Source organism: Camelus ferus, chromosome 6, assembly GCF_009834535.1.
Source record: "Camelus ferus isolate YT-003-E chromosome 6, BCGSAC_Cfer_1.0, whole genome shotgun sequence".
NCBI classification, from domain to species: Eukaryota; Metazoa; Chordata; class Mammalia; order Artiodactyla; family Camelidae; genus Camelus; species Camelus ferus.
The window spans coordinates 68,189,719-68,204,343 of NC_045701.1; the positions used below are offsets into that span (position 1 = coordinate 68,189,719).

Genomic DNA, 14,625 nt, shown 5'->3' on the forward strand with positions numbered 1-14,625 from the left:
CAATGTCTGGAGATGTTTTTGGTTGTCAAAAACTGGGGGCAGGGTACTGGGTAGAGGCCAGGGATGCTGCTAATAATCCTACAATGCACAGGATTGCTCTCCACAACACAAAATTACCCAGCTCGAAATGTCAATAGTTGAGAAAGCCTGATTAAGAATATACTTTATTGTACGGAAGATAACAACTCAACAACATCAGGGAATTATCACTGACTCAGGGCTGGAGCCAATGCTTTCCATTGTAAGAGTGTCTGAGCGTCTGTTACCATTCTTGATTCTCTAGGCATCATAGTCAAACTCTGAGAGCAGGGGCGGGGGGTGGTGGGGGGTGCTGCTGTGTGACTGAGTCAGGCAGCCACTAGCCAAACAGGAACAACCAGTCCGTCTCAGTCCATCTCTCACTGTTGCCTTGACTCAGTTTTGGGCGTCTCACCCATTAATCTGTAGCCAGATAACAGGGGCCTTGGCACAAATCATGGAGCTCTGCCTGCTCTGTGTAGAAGAGGTGTGTCGGGGTGGGAAAATGAACTCAAATTAAATGTACTTGCCCAAGGCTATCAAAGTCATCATTTGTCAGTATGCACGTTTCCTTATTACCTTCTTGGATTTCATTAAATGTTCCCGCCTCTCCCTAGTAAAGTTGGCTTCCCCTTGTCCCAGATGCTCTAGGAATCTTGGTCCAGGGCTTAGTCCCTTCAGTAGGTTCAGAGATGCCACCATGTTTGTTAGGAGCTGTCGTTCTGCTCCGCCTGTTCTGTTCTGAATCTGAATCAGGCCAGCACTCAGGGTTCTAGTTTACCTTTTTGTTCAGTCTGCACATTTCGTAAGAATCTTTCTTTTGTTTAAGGTAAGAATGTAAACATAGGGGAAAAAATGAAATGAAATAGAAAAGCCAAACGTTTTCTAGTTAGGTTACTAATTAGCCATGTGACTAATGGCAAGCCATTTACAAATCTCTCATTTTTAAAATGATAAATGTGATTTCCTTCTAGATCTTAAAATTTATGATTAAAGGACTAGGTTTCTAAAAATTATATCTTTTTTTTTTTTGGTTTAAATCTCCATTATTCAACAGATTAAGGTGTAGGAGTTAAAGAACAACTGTGCTAAAGCAAAAAAGGTAGAACACAATTGGTAGAAATCATGAAATATAGTTTAAAACTTTGTGGATTGGGAAGCTGTTTCTTATTTCTCTAAGAATATTTACTCTCTCCAATAGTCTGTCTCAGTTTCTCCATGTTTTAATGAGAGGACCAAACATAGAGCATAACTGTGACACGTGATCATAATGAAAGTCACTTTGGAAACCTGGTGTGGCAAAAATCACTTAGAATCAAGTAAGAGTCCCCTTTCGTTCCTGAGATGAAAAAGTATTTGCAATGCTGAGAACTTAATAAGAGTGCTGCTTAAAATGACAGACCTAATTTTGAGTTTTAAGCAATGTGATTTTCAAAAATTTGACCTGCACCAAACCTTTCAGAAGCACCTTATGTAAAATTAAGCAAGCTGTGTCTCTACTGAGAAGCAAGTATTCCTTAAAACTTGGAAAAAACATTCAGATGGAAGAGAGGGAAGTTGGAAATGCCCTCTTTTTGACTCCATAACAGATGTTCCCTGTCCCCGATCAGATCAGGGACTGACTTGATCCCTTTGGGTAATGCCTGAAATGACCCCCCAGTATCACTAAGTAACAGAATATACAGTCACCGTAGAGAGCAGCCCCTTAAAACTTCCCCTTCCACTGCTGGCAGAAGCACTAATTAAGATCTGGAATGGAGGCTAGGTGACATGTGCTTTGTGGTCTCCTGTAGCCAGAGTCTGCAACTGAGTTTTTTCCACTCACTGTCTAATAATAATAACAGGCATTTAATCTCTTTGCTGATACAGTCTCTTTTGCTTTTTATGTTGTTTATTCCATGTGAGCTTTCAATATTAGTTATAAAAATGTCACTGTGTCTGCAGCTGCAGTTTTCATGCTATAAACTCCCGGGGATCTCATCAATTTAACCTGCTTTGTACAGTTTGCAGCAAACCACTGCAGGCAAGGATAGGCTTAATCAGACTTCTTTCTTCGTAATGAAACAATACCCCAGAAAGCATAGCAATGAATGAGCCTGGGATTCTAGGTAAAGACTTACTATATACAAATCTATATTTAAATGAAGGGTTTTGCCATAGGATTCTTCAACTAACTGCATAAGAAAAATCACTGTAGGATGCCTCCATATAGCAAGTGTGTCCTAGGCATTTGAAATAGAATTTAATCTATAAATGGTTTACCCTAGGTTTTAAGCACTTCATTGCCGGTGAAAAAAAATCTGGATTCTTTAAAATGGAAATAGAAAAGCATTTGCAGCAACTGGCCATTATTATAGCTACAGAAATACAAAGGTAATTTTCTTTTGTATAATTTTTGAATTATCACTTGTTTCCCTTTCCTTAGTAACTTGCACTATAGAAAGAGCTCTTTTTCTTGCTTGATTTACATAAAAGGGTCTGGAACCTTCAGTGACACCGATGCTAGAAGTTATGGACTGAATCCAGACTGAAGCTTTTTTTCCCTACCCTCCCACCCCCAGGCCCTTATCCAGTACTAAGGAGTATAAAGGCCAAAAGCCAGACACAATGATGTGAAAAGAGACATTGACTCCACCAGGGACAAGAATGAGGCTGTCTGATCTAATGGGGAGACACCAGTTGACATTTCCCCAAGATTTTCAATGATAATCATTTTCAAAGGTTCTCTTTCACTAGTCAACAAATACACACATTGTCAACCCCCTCCAGACTCCAAATGTTTGTAGTAGAATTAGGAAGCGCTCCAACCTTTTTTTCTCTGCAGGAGAAGTCCTTGCGGGCCCTGGAGGCTGAGCCATCGTTACACCTGGGGACAGAGAGTGTTGCCTGGCTTCAAGACAGGCATCCAAGGGAATTTGTCTCCATCAGATGCTGGACAGAGCTATTCCTAACTGTGCTAAGCTGGCTGGGGGCTGGTTGTGCACGTAGGCTTCCTCAATAGTGCTGTAGAGATACTAAATCATCAGTTCTACGCATTGGGTTTGGTTTTCAGAATTGCAAGGGGGCGCACTGAGCACGTGCGGGGGGGGGAGGTGCCTCCTTGCCTTCCCCAGCCCTCCCCAGCCCCACCTCCGTCCCACTTTCAGGTGTAATAGGTAATGTGCCTGACCAGTACTGTGAACAGGCATCCAGCTGCTTCGTACATCCTGTTCTGAGAAGTCTGGGATGAGAATCCTTCTGCCTCTTAGTGTCCCCTTCAGGGACGGAAGTCCTCCTTTTGTTTCCGTGCTCATTGGTCTGCAGTGTAGATAGAGCTTCGTGGCGGGTGTGCCTGGGAAGGGCCGTCTGCTGGGGCTGGCTGACCTCCTAGCAGGGACCCTTGTGTAGTGACGTGGCCACGCCCTCTGGCAGCTCTGTCTGGTGAGGGGCAAAGCCCCTGTGCGGATGGACTGCAGTCCATGGGAGCTGTCTCCAGCCCCCGGCTCCAGCGAGCAGGAAGGTGTCCAATTAGACTTGCTGGGCGCAGTCGTAGTTGTCTCCCGCCTTCTCCAGGGCTCCCCCTGCTGGCACAGGGCCGCTGGTACAGGGGTGGCGCTTCTGTTCCACAAAGGAGATGCGATGGTGGCTTTAAGTCCTGCTGCTTAGTCTTTGGGAGTTACGAATTTTTTGTTTCATTGTATATTTGGTCAGCTGATAACTTTGAATTCCTTCTGCCTTTTTAGGTGGTTGCTAGTTAGGCAATCTCACTAAGAAAATAGAAAACACGAGTTCTCTGTTTTCCCTGTGGCGATCTTTATATCAGTGCATTGGAATCGGCTGGACTGTATGTAGCCAATTCCATGAGGTTGTTTGTTTTTCTGGAAGTATAGGAGATTCACAATGTTGTTCCAGCTTCTAGAGCACAGCAAAGTGGTTCAGATACATATGTAAATGTATATGTTCTTTTTTCAGATTCTTTTCCATTATAGGTTATTACAAGATATTGAATATGGTTCCCTGTGTTCTACAGTAGGTCTTTATTATTTATTTATTTTATATGTAATAGAGGGCATCTGTTAATCCCAGACTCCTAATTTGTCCCTCCCCTGCCTTGCCCCTTTGATAACCATAAGTTTGTTTTCTATGTCTGGTAGTCTATTTCCATTTTGTAAATAAGTTCATTTGTATCATTTTTTAAAGATTCCACCTATAAGTGATATCATATGATGTTTGTCTGACTTACTTCACTTAATATGATAATCTCTAGGTCCATCCATGTTGCTGCAAATGGCATTGTTTCATTCTTTTTGATGGCTGAGTAGTATTCCATTGTGTATCTACAGTGTACACTACACTTAGGTTGCTTCCATGTCTTGGCTGCTGTAGTGGCTGTTTTGACTGGGGGGACATTTGTCCTGGCTGGTCTAATGCAGCTGAATCAATAAGGAAAACACAGCTCTTACTTGCTTGTCTTTTAAACGGCTATGTAATGTACACAATGATCCCCGACCCTGTTCCATTTAAGCCTCATCTTGACTCCACATCCCCTCACCTCTCATCTTATCTGTCAGCTTCAGCCCATCCCACAGGTGGGAACAGGAGGAGCATGAGGCTGGGGTGCATGTGTGGGTCATGCATTCCTTGGGACAGAAAAAGTGACTTCTTATTTTTTTTTAAGATTTTATTAAGAAGTCCCTAAGTCAAAAGAGCAATGTTAAAATCATCTTGTCACAATGTCCTGTCCCTTTACATTTTCCTATTTAAAGTGACTTCTATGAACTCTACGGCCTGCCCAGGGGAGGGTCTTGAGAATGTGAAGTAAGGCTAAAGTGAAAGGGATGGTGATAAAAATAGGGAAAATAAATGCTTTGGATATAAAGTCACCAACCTATTAAGACACTTTGAGAATGGTGGGAAAAAATAGCAATATTGCTTAAAAAAGAAAACAGTAGGAATCATTACCTTTACTTTTAAGTTAAAATGTAAAGGAACATTTTGTTTACTACATTATTCTTTATCTTTAATTTTACTTTTTTCCCTTCCAGTTTTATTGAGATGTAATTGACATACAGCAGTGTAGAAGTTTAAGATGTACAGCATAATGATTTGACTTCATACATCATGAAATGATTCCCACAAGTTAGTGAACAGCTATCATCTCATAGAAATGCAAAATAAAAGAAATATTGTCTACCATCTGTCAGCAGACAGAGATATTACATGATTATTGACTATATTTCTCATGCTGTACATTTCATCCCCATGACACGGGTATTTTGTAAAAGGATGTACCTCTTAATCTACCTCACCTGTTTCTCTCATGCCCCCCACCTCCTCCCCTCTTGTAACCACCTATTCATTCTCTGTCTCTATGATTCTGTTTCTATTTTGTTATATTTGTTCATTTGTGTTGTTTTTTAGATTCCAAATTTAAGTGAAATTATATGTTTATTCGTCTTTCTCTGCTGACTTACTTCACTTAGACTAATAGCCACTGGGTCCATCCATGTTGTTGTTAATGGCAAGATTTCATTCTTTTTTATGGCTGAATGATATTCCCATGTGTGTGTATGTATCTCACATCTTCTTTATATCAATGGGCACTTAGGTTGCTTCCATTTCTTGGTTATTGTAAATAATGCTGCTATGAACATTGGGGTGCATGTGTCATTTTGAATAAGTATTTTTGTTTTCTTTGGGAAGATACCCAGAAGTGGAATTGCTGTATCATATAGTAGTTCTAGTTTTAATATTTTTGAAGACCCTGTATAGTATTTTTCATGGTGGCTGCAGAAATTTACATCCCCACCAACAGTGCCTAATGGTTCCCTTCTCTCCACATCCTCATCACTTGTCATTTGTTGTCTTTGTGATAATCGCCATTCTGACAGGTGTGAGTTTTGGTTTACATTTCTCTGATGATTTGTGATGTTGAGCATCTTTTCACATGCTTCTTAGGCATCTGTATATCTTCTTTGGAAAAATGTCTATTCAGTTCCTCTGCCCATTTTTATTCAGGTTGTTTGGCTTTTTGATGTTGAATATGAGCTCTTTGTATACTTTGGATATTAACCCCTTATCAGATATATCATTTGCAAATATCTTCTCCCATTCAGTAGGCTGCCTTTTCGTTTTTGTTGATAGTTTCCTGGGTTGTGTAAAAGCTTTTTAATTTGAAGTAGTTCCACTTATTTATTTTTGCTTTTGTTTCCCTTGCCTATAGAGACAGATCCACAAAAATATTGCAAAGGCTGATGTCAGGGAGCTTACTGCTTGTTTTTTCTCCTAGGGGTTGTATGGTTCCAGGTCTTACATTCAAGTCTTTAATCCACTTTGAGTTTATTTTCATATACGGGGTAAGAAAGTGATCTAGTGTGATTCTTTTAGCATGTACCTGTCCAGTTTTCTCAACACCATTTATTAAAGAAGCTGTCTTTCCCCCATTGTATATTCTTGCCTCCTTTGTTATAGATTAATTGACTATATGTAAGTGTGGGTTCATTTATGGATTTCTATTCTGTTCATTGATTTAAGTGCCTGTTTTTAGTGCCAGTACCATTCTGTTTTGTAGCTTTGTAGTATAGTTTGAAATCAGGGTATGTGATACCTCCAGCTATGTTCTTCTTTCTCAAGATTGTTTTGGTTACTTGGGGTCTTGTGGTTTCATACAAATTTTAGAATTATTTGTTCTAGTTCTGTGAAAAATGCCATTGGTATTTTGATAGAGATAGCATTGCATCTGTAGATCACCTTGGGCAGTATGATCATTTTAACAACATTAATTCTTCCAATCCATGAGCACAGTATATCTTTCCATTCATCTGTGTCATCTTCAGTTTCTTTCATCAGTGTCTTATAGTTTTCCAAGTACAGGTCTTTTACAGTTTATTCCTAGGTATTTTATTCTTTTTGATGAAATTATAAATAGTATTGTTTTCTTAATTTCTTTTTGACAGTTTGTTGTTGTTGTATAGAAATGCAGCAGATATCTGTAAAGTAAAAATTTCTGTAAAGTGAAAATAGAGATGGTAAAGAAACACTTGGTTTACCACAGCATTCTTTATATTTAATTTTTAAATTATGAGATTCATGTCATCTGAGTATAGCCTGTATATATTTTAATATTTAATTGTTTAATTTTTTTCTTAAACTGTGATTTAAAAACAGGTGATAATTCTTAAGCTGGGTTTCATTACTTTGGGAACAATCTTTTCTCACAGAACACATTGATGGTTTTAAAATGTAAGGTAATGAAGAAATTGTATTCACTTAAAAATGCAGCTGAGTTCTAGCACAGGACTTTTAAATTTTGAGGTAATTGTAGATTCACATGCAGTTGTAAGAAATAATACAAAGAGATCCCATATTTCCCTTTACCCTACTGTGCCCCCCGCCATGGTAACATCTTAACAAAACTGTAGTACACTATCCCAACCAGGTGTGATAATCGTGTGTGATGATCAGATGATTGACACTGATATAATAAAGTACAGAATGGTTAGTAGGCATTTGGTCCTGTCCAAAAGTTCATAAAACATTTGATCCACATTAAAAGGTCCTTGAAATTTGGTCCTGTCCAAAATGTCCAGGAACATATTTGGTCCATGCCAAATAGTTTTGAACAGTCCCAAATATCAAGAATCTTTTGGCATGGAAAAATGTTTCCATGGACATTTTGGACAGGACCAAACATGACCAAATATCAAGGACCTTTTAATGTGGACCAAATGTCTTATGGACATTTTGGACAGGACCAAATGTCCTACAAGGGTGCAGAACAGTTCCATTAACACAAGGCTCCTTTAAGTTGTCTTTTTATACCCCTCCCCCTCCCATATCTGATCTCTGGAAATCTATTCTTTTTTTCTATAGTTTGTCATTCCCAGAATGGAATCATACAGTATGTAACCTTTTCGGATATATTTTTTCCCCTCAGCACAATTTTCTCATGATTTACCCAAATTATCGCAGGCATGAGTCATTCTTTCCTTTTTCTTGCTGAATAGTATTCCATGATGTAGATGCACCACAGTTTAAGCATTCACCCATTAAAGGACAGCTGGGCTGTTTGCAGATTTTGACTATTATAGAAAAGCAAGCAGGACTTTTGAAAAACACGTATCTATAGAGATGCTTTTCACTGTGTCTTATTACAAAGTATTTATTGGGCTGAGAAGAGTAGGATGAAAGGCTTAGCATCATTTAGGACTAAAACATACATTATAAACTATGATAGTCTAGCTCAAAGTAGCTTGATTTCATAAATGTAGTTTATAGGCTTTAATCAAACTTAAGTTTCTTTGTTGGCCAGTGTCCATCAATACAATTTGTGCCCATGTTTTCATTTCTGCTCTCAACCTAAATGATTGCTCAATTTACACTATAAATATTTGCTTTTATTAAGCATTGCTCACACATTTCATTGTTTTTGTTCACCCTGGCAGTGTGAAAGCACATGATTGTGCTGGGTTTTTTTGCTGCCAAGTCCAATGGTTGGATGTTTTAAAAACATTAACTACCCTTATGCACTTGGAGTCTCTGATGAAGAGGCTTAATTAAATAAACATTTCATTATGAACAGAAGTGCCAGCACAGACACAATCCATGAAGGGTGCAGTTTGTTGATGGATGCTAGGTAGTCAGTGGAGGGATGCTCAGAAACACGGGGTTACATTGGAAGGAAATAGAAGGAGCCTGTCTCCTCCCCCTCGGACCCTGCAAAGTATGTGTGCATCTGCTCCTGCTCCCCCTTGGCCCTGGAGAGGACAGACAGCAGGTGACTGATGCCTTGTCTGCCCAGCAGGTGCTCCTCGTCATGGTCATTTGTTGGTGTTGCTTTTAATAAAATTCACAGAGTTTCTAAGCAAACACAGAACTGACAGAAAAATGTCATCTGCTTAGGAAATATTTCCTGAAAGGTAGTTTTTAAAAAATTTCTCCTTTAACCTCATAACAATCTTTTGGACATGTTGTTAGCTCCCTTTGGACCTTATTTGAAGTTGGAGAAATTGAAATACAGAGACCAGGTGGGTCTGGGAAAAACTTCATGGAGATAAGGAAACAAGTTGAATCTTGCTTGTCCTAGAAAGTGGGAATTTAAAGAAGGAAATGGTCCTGCAGGCTGAAAATCGGCAGCTTCTTTGAAGAAGGAGAAAAGTGAATGAGATGATTAGATTGGAAATGACCTGATGGCAAAAATTGCCTTTCATCTGTGCCCTCAGTACCTGCTTGGTATCTAGCCTCAAGTAAATTGTTTGTGTAATGCATAAATAAACAAAGGGGTGAACAAACAGGCTGAAATGATTTTTGATGTTCTGATTAAAATGCCTGTCTCAGACTATTCCGTGCACCTTCCCTGACTGGGCTGTCTGTGTCGAGTGTCTATGGCTGCAGAGCAAACTACTCCACAACTTGGTGGCTTATGAGGACAACAGTTCTGGGGGTTCACTGGGCTCAACTCCTGGTTATCCAGGGTATCTCTCTCCCTGGTAATCCGGGGTGTCCCTCTCCCCGGTTATCCGGGGTATCGCTCTCCCTGGTTATCTGTGGTGTCCCTCTCCCTGGTTATCTGGGGTGCCGCTCTCCCTGGTTATCCGGGATGCCCCTCTCCCTGGTTATCCGGGGTGCCCCTCTCCCTGGTTATCCGGGGTGTCCCTCTCCCTGGTTATCTGGGGTATCGCTCTCCCCAGTTATCCGGGGTGTCCCTCTCCCTGGTTATCCAGGGTATCCAAGGGGACTGGAGTTTCTGGGACTTCACTTGGCTACAGGATGTCAGGCCTCTCTGTCTCTGCATGTGGTCTCAGGGTCTCTCCTCTTTCCAGCAGAGGAGCTGAACTTCTCAAGGGGTGGCTCGAGTCTCTTAAAGAGTACAGATGTAGAAGCTGCCAGCCCTGTCACATTCTTAAGCCTGCAACTGTCAGTGGGCTGCTGCTTCTGCTTTCTTTTAGTTAAGAAGTCACGGAGGCCAGCCCAGCCTGAAAGGGAGGGAAGTAAACTCCACCTCTTGGTGGTGCTCCACTGTGGCTCTCCAGCAATTCTCTAACACCAGCTGGCTGTCCTCCAGTTCAACTAAATTCTGGTACTACCCGGAGTTAGCACAGACCCCCATAGGTTAAAGCTTCAGTCCCATAAAACTGCCCCCTGCCCCACTTCAGCCACAGTGAGGTATTCCCAAGTTATCCACTCTTCTGCCCAGCCCACTGCGAATTTGGGGGTTCCCCCAACCCCACCTCAAGTTTAATAATTCACTAGAGCGATTCAAAGAACTCAGGAAAAGTGCTATTTTTAAGATTGTGGTTTTGTATAAAGGATACAAAGGAACAAGTAGATTAAGAGAGACATGTGGTGAGGACCAGAGGATGCTGAGCACAGGAGCCTCTGTCCCCTTGGAGTAGGAGTACCCTGCCCTCCTGGTACATCATGTCACCCACCAGGAAGCTCCTCCCCAAACCTCATTGTTCAAGAGTGTTTATCAAGGCTTCGTTGCCTGAGCATCATTGATTGTATCATTGGCCATTGGTGGTTGAACTCAATCTCCAGCTCCTCTCCCCTCCCCGCTAAGTAAGGTGTGGAGCAGAAAGTTCTCACCCTGTAATCACGTGTGGCCAGCCCCTGCCTTGAAACTATCGAAGGGACCACCTTTAGTCAGCTTGATAGCATAAACTCAGGTATAATCCAGAGGGTTTCATGATGCATAATAAAAGACATTCCTACCACTCAGGAAATTCCAAGGGTTTTTGAAGCTCTGTGCCAGGAACCCAAACTGGGACAAAGGCAAAATATATTTTTATTCCATCATAGGGGTGATGGGAAAGAATTCGTGGCCACTTCTTACCCACCACATGGTCCTCCACAAACTCAAACTGGCCTGTTACCTTATGCAAAATGGATGGAATTTTAAAAGTGACTCTTTCCCTATCATTCACTTGGCACATAGCCCTACTGTAGATCTTCATTGTCACTAGAGCAGGCTCCCAGAAAGCAGATGCTGTGCCTCCATGCACGCGTGCCAGACACGTATAGGAAGTTATCAGAACACGCTTGTTGAACTGATACGTGTGGGGGGAGAGGATAGTGATGGAAACCCCTGTGATAGGTCTCAGGTTTGGACTCTGATTCCCGGTCATGGCTCCTTCGCGGCAACTTCCCTAATCTCCCCTATTCTCATGTCCATTAGGCTCTGCCTAGAGGATGATTCTGCTGTCCCTGAACTTGACTGTCTGTCATTGCCCTCTTCACCCTTGTCGTCCGTTCACCCAAGCCTGAATCGCACCTTCTAGTTTTAGCCTACTTGTTCTCTTTTGCTCACAGATTGTTCTCTTGGGCCAGATTCCTAACCCTCCAACTCAGTCATCTTATTCTGGCATTTCAAACTTTTTTTCTTAATTCGATCTTGTTAAAAAGCTATTTTTGGGTTTGACTGTGGCTTTGGGGCATCATTATCTTACTAGTTTGGAGGTTCCTCTGGGATCTCTTGCTGGAGTCTTGTCTTTTGAGGATTTCCCTGTCCACATTAGCAATATTAAAAAAAAAAATCATCGCATTGTCCTGGGAAGAACCTTATTGTCTTCATTCAGATGTTTAAAAATCCTTAATGCTCTGTATCTAGAGTTTTATTTTTTTTAAGGGACATTTCCTTATAAGCTGCCAGTTGTACCCTGTACCATGAATTCCACCTGCCCCTTTGAGTTAAATGGTAATCTATATGAGAAAATTTTATTCCCTTCTCCCTCACCTTGTAACTGAATTCCTCAAGAAATGTTCGTATCTCTCCCACGTCTCGGAGCTAGCTTGGAGTTTGGCCTCAGGCAACAACCAACTAACAGTGCCTTCAAGATAATTCTATGGGGAGGTAATTAGGATAGACTGAATAATTTAAGGGGCAATTTTGGTGAATCAAATAGAGAATTTCAGTGTCAAGGGTTAAAGCATCCTTTCCTCCATTATTTCAGCTCTGACCTCTACCTTCTTAATAAACTTTAAAGGAAAGTAACCCTGTTTAATAGATTTGATAATATTAATGAATTTTGGTGATTACTATGGGCTCACCATTGGACTGGGCTCCATGGAAATTTCAGTTATGATTATAAAGTAAGCTTTTAAAAACATGTAAAATCCTAGGCAGTCTTCAAGACCCATCTCAGAGGCCACCATCCCCTAAAAGTCCAATTGGTATTCTTCAGAATTAGTCGTTCTATCATCTCTACCCTGTATACCGGTTTTGTTTTTTTTATTGAAGTATAGTCATTTACAATGTTGTGTCAATTTCTGGTGTACAGCACAATGCTTCAGTCATACATATACATACATATATTCATTTTCATATTCTCTTTCATTATAGGTTCCTACAAGATATTGAGTGTAGTCCCTGTGCTATACAGTAGGACCTTGTTGTTTATCTATTTTATACATAGTAGTTCGTATCTGCAAATCTTGAACTCCCAATGTATCCCTTCCCACACTGTTTCCCCCTGGTAATCATAAGTTTGTTTTCTATGTCTGTGAGTCTGTTTCTGGTTTGTAAATAAGTTCATTTGCATCTTTTTTTTAGATTCCACATAGAAGTGATATCATGTGTTTTTCTTTCTCTTTCTGGCTCACTTCACTTAGAATGACAGTCTCCAGGTGGATCCATGTTCCTGCAAATGGCATTATTTCTTTCATCTTTGAGTTTCAAGATCTGTGATGGTATTTCTCCTTCACAGCCTTTACCGACTTACCTTGCTCTTCAGTACTTCCAATACTTGCAGTGTTTCATCCTCTCTAGCCTGCTTTCTGTTTTACAGATTTCAAGATGTACACTAGTTACACAGCTCCCATCTTAGAACTGCAGGACCGAAGTAGTCCAGAGTTTCCCACTGGGTATCCTTTGCTATATATGAGAAAGGCAACACTAAAATGACTACCCTGGGGCTTCACCATGCTGAATCTGTTAATACCTCCTGCTTCTCTCCTTCAGAGTATTTAGTAGACTTCCTCTCACCCGAGCTTGCCATAACCCCTTCTCCTTAAAAGCCCACGCCTTACAAGCCTTTGCCAAGTGCCTCCTCCATTCAGAGGATGGGAAGACACTGTATAGCAGGGTACCACGGGGTCTGATTGGATGGACATAACCAATGTTGCCTGTTCTTCCACCGTTAGATAAGTCCCTAACTTTGTGTGGCTCCTCTACTCTCTGTGCCTTCTGCCGTGAGCCAAGCTGGCACATGGTAAGCAATTCACTCATCTCTCGAAGCAAGCAATGAACACTGACACGACTGGTGGCTACATCATAGTGCTGCTTTCTAGAGAATGTTGTCCATGTTCCATCTCTCTCTTTACATTTACCTGTAATGTTATGGTCTAGACCTCATGGAAGTAGGCTCCTCTATGGAAGATCATAACGCTCTTTCCCAACATAGACTAGGCATCTTTCTCAACACAAATATCTAGGCAACCACTTTTCGCTGATTGGAGATACCATTCAAAATGAAGCCCATCTAACATCCCAAGCAGCTAGTCTTCTCTTGCCTAGATCCTTCTTTGCTTTGGTCTAATCACTTGCATCAGCTCCCTCGGGTTTCACATTTATCCTGCTGCCATGGTTTTTCTTCCATTGTCAGCTTGGACGTGAGTACCTAGTTATTGAAGCTCTCTGGTGATTTCTTGCTGCACCCAGTTACCCTGGCATGAGTTGGCCCTCTCTAGAAGGATAGATGTCCCACATTTCTACACACCCCCCCCCCCACATTCTCTAAGGCTTTTGTCCCTAGTTGGTCCAAACTCTTCTCATCTGTGGTGGCCAAAACCCCATCTGTTAGAAATGGTATTAACGACTCCTTTCCCTGAAGACTACGTCAAGTTGTTCTAGGGTTGCCTGACATGATATTCTAATACTCCAACGATGTTGAGGCGTCAGAGTTAATCCTACAGAAGCATCTCCATTTTTCCTGGTTCTATGGGCAAAAATGTGGTCATTAATTAGCTCTCTGGGCATAGAAATTAAAGTAGGAATGTGCTGTTTAACATGCTTCCCCCATGTTTTAAAAACAATTTAATTTTTTGTCTGTGTTTCTTGTACACGTGCAGTGGTTGAGTGACTGTCTTATCCCTTGAGTGTGCCAACCACTCGGACAGGATCCATGTCTTGTAATTCTCTTTACATCATTTAACATAATGTCACAAAAACCTTGGCCTTAAGTTTTTTTGTTTTTGTTTTTGTTTTTGTTTTTTTATGATGAACTTCACAGTCTTTTGGTGTCTTAACTTTTCTGGCCTGTGGGGCAAGAGATTCACCAGGTTCTAGACCTGGCACAGATGCTAAGTGGTTGCTTCTGTAGGTGTCACCTAAAGACATGGGCCTTAGTTTTCTCAGCTGTGAAATGTGAGGGTGGGCTTGAATAATCACCAAGCTCCCTTCCAGCTCTCAGCTTTCTCTGCGTCCTCCTTTCCCCTGCTATGTATCCTCTACTTCCTGGCAGATCTTTCATATTTAAGATTGTGAACTTGTCCTGACTTTGAAAGCTGTTTATAGCATGAGAAATAGGTGAGGAATAGTTAACAAAATGTATTCTGAGCAGCCTAATTCTTTTTTTCCCTGCCAAACTTCTCTCTCCTCCTCTTACCCTGACATTTTTTTGGGATGGGGGG

General features: G+C 41.1%; 1 protein-coding gene across 5 annotated transcripts in view; it reads left to right on the forward strand.

Moving 5' to 3' along the window:
• Window positions 1-14,625, forward strand: part of RGS6 (regulator of G protein signaling 6) — a 474,528-nt gene that overhangs the window by 151,697 nt on the left and 308,206 nt on the right. The window lies entirely within an intron of this gene.